This window comes from Benincasa hispida, chromosome 5 (assembly GCF_027475165.1).
Source record: "Benincasa hispida cultivar pf3 chromosome 5, pf3_genome.v1.1, whole genome shotgun sequence".
Classification (NCBI taxonomy): Eukaryota; Viridiplantae; Streptophyta; class Magnoliopsida; order Cucurbitales; family Cucurbitaceae; genus Benincasa; species Benincasa hispida.
The window spans coordinates 54,021,783-54,027,194 of record NC_143482.1 but is presented as its reverse complement, the minus strand read 5'-3'; positions in this window follow the sequence as shown (position 1 = coordinate 54,027,194).

Below are 5,412 nucleotides of genomic sequence, written 5' to 3'. Positions count from 1 at the left end.
CTTGTGAAGACCTTGAACTAGAGCAAATCGTTACTACAACTTTCCTACGTGGAAGCTTGGAGGAAGAACTCTATAGAGCAACCTAAGGGTTTTAAGGTTTAAGAGAAGTCAGAAGTGATAGAGTTGATATTCAACATGCGAAAGCAATTAAGAATCTAAATACCCTAACTCCATCAATTTTAGCTATTTAGCATGCATGTTCAAGAAGAAAACAAAAATAGGGTTTCTAGTGTGCAACCTTTGTAGATTCCTCTGAATTGTTTCCTATCTCCACAAATTTCTTCTTCAATCTTTGAAGAAGATTACCTAAGAAGTCTTCTCTACTAAACTCAGCCTTAGATTGGAGTGTGGCCTCCAAATTGAGTGAGAAAAGGATGATTTTTTTTTTTTTTTTTTAGTTAAAGATGTGAAAAACCAAAAAGAACATAAGCTGCAAAATTTTGTCAAAATGTGGAATTGCATGATCCCTAAAATTCATGAAATAAGTCGAATTTAAACAACTTCATCATGCACTTCAGAATTAACCACAATCGGACACTCATTTTTCACTTAAACTAAGTGGATTAGGTGAAAGTGGGAAAATCCCACTCTCAACTCATTTCTCAATTTTCCAATTAATTCAATTTTTAATAATAAAAATCAAACTAAACAAATTTTAAATCTAAATTTGAAATTACCAAATTGAAAAAAAATATATTTTTTAATTAATTAATTAAAAAAATTAATTAATTAATTTAACAATTAATTCAATATCAAATATAATAAAACTCCTAATTCAAACATGAATCCCTATTCATGTAAGTAATTAATAAAATTTGAATACCTTCAACTATAAAAAGCCTTTAATTTGTTTAATTTAAACGTTAATTATATCAAATACAATTATATAAACCCTAATCTGAATTTGAAAGTTTCAAATTCACTCAACACGCTATTCTAAGATTTAATCCTTTCTACTAGCTAGTAGAGGGACATAATAGATCAACAGATCATGAGCTCCAACGATTTGAAATTAATTGGCTAAACTCTTTAAACCAAATTAATCAATATTCGTTAACTATCGAGACATATCACTATAGCTTATTAATTGCACTCTCCTCACTATATATATATTTCTGTTCACTTGAATTAACTATAATCAGTAAGTTGATCCTTCGCTGGTCGTTCATATTTACAATTAGATCAAAATTATCGTTTTGTCTCTACAATCATCTTATTCCTTAAGTCTCCACTAATCCTCTAAAAAACAATTAGTTTACAGTCCTACCAATAAACCAGATCCTTCTCAGCCACAAGCAATGATCAAAATAGACACATGATATAAGAAAAACAAAACGGTGAAGCAGTAGAGAATAAGCGTCCCTGGAGTATATGTCTTGATTCAAACATAAGGGCACTTCAATACAAGCCTCAGATAACCTTGCGTAGCTCGATGGATGATTTCTTGCGTTCCAAGCTTCCTTCGCAGTACGACTTTACCCGCTGTACATTTACTTTGAATGCATTTGTACCATCCTCTTGCATAAGTTCCACAACTCCGTGAGAAAAGATTCCCTTAATGATGAATGGTCCTGACCATCTGGATTTTAGCTTTCCTAGAAACAATCGCAAATGCGAGTTAAACAATATGATTTTTTTAGCAATAAAGAAATCTTTCTAAGGCGTTGGTCATGCCAACGCTTTGTCTTCTCTTTGTTTGTTTTCGCGTTCTCATAAGCATTGAGCCGACATTCATCAAGTTCATTGAGTTGCAACTTAAGATTTTCTCCTATAACTTTCTGGTTCAGGTTTAGCTTCTTTACAACCAAGAATTTTGTGTGCTCCAATTCTAAAGGTAAATAATAGGTCTTTCCAAATACCAAAGAGTAAGGAGACGTACCATTAGGTGTCTTGTAAGTAGTTCTATATGCTCAAAGAGCTTCATCAAACTTTTGTGCCCAATTATTCCTAGATTCCTTGATAACCTTTTCCAGTATCAACATGGTTTCTTTGTTGGATATTTCAGCTTGCCCATTGGTTTGTGGATTGTATACAGTAGATATGGTGTGCCTGACATTATATTTGTCAAGCAATCTAGGATGATACGATTAAGAAAATATGTACCTTCGTCACTTATCAACACCTTTGGCATCCCAAAACATGTGAAAATGTTTGTGGTCAAAAACTTTGAAACGGCCATTGCATCATTTTTGGCGCAGCTACTGCTTTAACCCATTCAGATACATAATCCACTACTACTAGGATGTATTGTTGTCCACAAGACAGTGGAATAGACCCCATAAAATCAATGTCTCAAACATCGAATAGTTCAACTTCTAGTATGTTGTTAAGCGGCATTGCATCCCTTGAAGAGATATTACTCGTGCATTGGTAAGAGTCGCACTTCAGTACATATTCCCACCCACATTGAAGTACTTTGACAGTAGTCCTTTGTCCTCCGAATTGACCACTATAAGGAGAGTCATGACATTCAGACAAGAGGGGTTGCATTTCAACTTCAGGAACGCATTGATGCATGATGGAATCTGGGTCTTGTTTCTATAAAAACAGTACATCCCAAAAATAGAACTTGTTGTCATGTGCAAGCCATTTCTTTTGTCGGGCATTGAAGTCTTCAGGGAGCTGTTTTGAGGTTAAGTAATTGACTATGTTTGCGTACCATGGTTTATCGTCCTCATGTCTATATATACGTTCATCAAGGAATGCATCTTGAATCTTAGCTTGACCCAACTTTATGTCTTTGTTCTCCAATCTTGACGGGTGATTAGCCACCTGGTTCTCTGTACCTTTTCTATCTTTAATTTCCACATCAGACTCTTGTAGCAACAACACCCAGCAAATCAATATGGGCTTTGCGTCCTTCTTGCCTGTCAAGAACGTAATAGTGGAGTGATCTGTGTAGATTGTTGTTGACGCACCAACCATATAAGCTTTGAATTTTTCAATGGCGAACACTACTTCTAACATTTCTTTTCCTATCCTAATGTACTGTTCCTGGGACTCGTTCAATGTTCTTGATGTGTAAGAAATGAGATGTTTTAAGTTTCCCTTTTTTTGGCCCAACATGGCTCCGACTACTACATCGCTTGCATCACACATTAGAATGAAAGGTTGCTTCCTGTTCGAGGCTATTAATATCGGAGTTGTAGTTAATGCATACCTCAAAGTCTTGAATGCATTGTGGCAGTCTTCATTGAATATGTAGGGTCTGTTTAACTCTAACAATGCGCTCTGTGGTCGTGCGATTTAGGAAAATCCTTTCACAAACCTTCGATAAAAACTTGCATGTCCTAAGAAACTCCTTAAAGCTTTAAGATTGGCAGGCGGATGCAATTTGGCTATAACATCAAATTTTACTTCATCAACTTCCAATCTAGCTTTGGACACCTTGTGTCCTATAACAACACCTTCAGACACCGTAAAGTGATACTTTTCCCAGTTCAGCACCATGTTTGTTTCCTTCCATCGAGCGAGGACAACCTTTAAGTTGTTTAAGCAGGATTGATAGGAGTCCCCAAAAACTGAGAAATCATCCATAAATATTTCAACAGATTGGTCAAGAAAGATAGAGAAAATTTTCATTATGCACCTTTCAAAAGTTCCCAGTGCGTTGCATAACCTAAAAGGCATGCGTCGGAATGCAAATGTCCCAAAGAGGCATGTGAAAGTTGTTTTCTTTTAGTCTTCTTGAGCTATAAGGATTTGGTTGTATCTTGAGTATCCATCCAGGAAATAATAAAATTCTTTGTCAGCTGGTCGATCAAGGATTAGGTCAATAAAAGAAAGGAAAAAGTGGTCTTTCTTGGTCGCCATATTGAGTTTTTTATAGTCCGTACATATATGTCATTCTGTGACAGTTCTGGATGAAATAAGTTCATTGTTGCTATTGACTATTATAGTAGTGCCTCCTTTCTTGAGGATGCATTGGACTAGGCTTACCTAGCTACTGCTAGAAATGGGGTAAATTGTACCTTCGTCGAGCCACTTTATAATTTATTTCTTTACCACTTCTTTCATAATAGGATTTAGCCTGCGTTGAGGCTCGATTGATCCAGTCCTCCCTTCTTCCAATCGTGTGCATACAGTATGAAGGGTTTATTCCTCGAATGTCAACCATTGTCTAACCAATTGCACGCATATGCTTCTTTAATATCTACAAAAGAGAGACTTCATTAAGCTGAGAAAGATTAGTTGAAATAATAACAGGCAAAGTATTTTTTGGGAATGTCCTAAACTCGCAGTTCGTAACTAATGTTAACATATTCTATTTATCAATAAAAGTACTATTAAGTATTGTATTCAATAAATTGTTGTTGATATTACATTCTCTTATGAAAATCCAATAAAAAATCCATGACTATAATATGAATACTTTAACTTTATGTGGGGACATAAAAGAGGATCAAGTTTTAATGTATAGCCAAAATGGTCTATAAGTATATGGATGAGATTGGGTACTTTATCCTGGTGACACTATTGGATGTGGGTCATTTTGTATACTGGTAGAAATGATGTGATTAAGAAATCATTCATGTGGAGACTTGTGAATGAGGGCATCCTGTGTAATGAGTTTGCATAAGATCAGACTTCGAAATAGACACTTTTCTTTACAACTGTTTACTATTAAAACTCACTATTTCAAATTCAATGACCTAAGGTAACTCGATCTTAATCTTGAGCTAATTATGAAGTCCTGTTTATTTAAAATTATCCTTTGATCTGCATAGGTGAGCCTAATCCAACAAACTACTCAATAAGCCTCCCATTTTAGGGATAAGACCGGATAGATAGTTGGAGACATATCTTTGCAAGATGGAATTCACTCGTATCCAACTTAAGGTTAGAAGATAGGTTGTTCTCTTAAGCATTGATGCCTAATCTTGAAGAATGAGACCCGCCCTCTCATGATTGAGAGGGTTATGATTTATAAGTTGGACTATAAATCAATTGTTCAATAGAGGATCAGTGGGAGCTTAAAAAGCAAGATGTATTTATAGAGGTAAAATGATAATTTTGACCTAGCTGTAAATACGAACGACCTATGAAGAATGGACTTGCCGATTATGGTTAAAATAGATAGAAATATATCTACTGTGAGAAGAGTGCAACTATGGAGCTATAGTGGAATGTCTTGGTAGGTAACAAATAGTGATTAATTCGTTTTAAAGAGTTTAACCAATTAATTGCAAATCGTTGGAGCTACTGATCTATAGGTTCATCAGGTTTTTCTACTAGCTCGTAAATTGAATTACTAAATAGAGTAAATTTGACAAGATTAAAAATTAGGGTCTAGAATTTGAAATGTTCAAATTCGATTTGGGTTTCTATTAATTGTATTAGATACAAATGAAACATTTAATTTTATCAAAATTAAACAAAATTGAAGAGTTCAAAATATTTGAATATTGATTC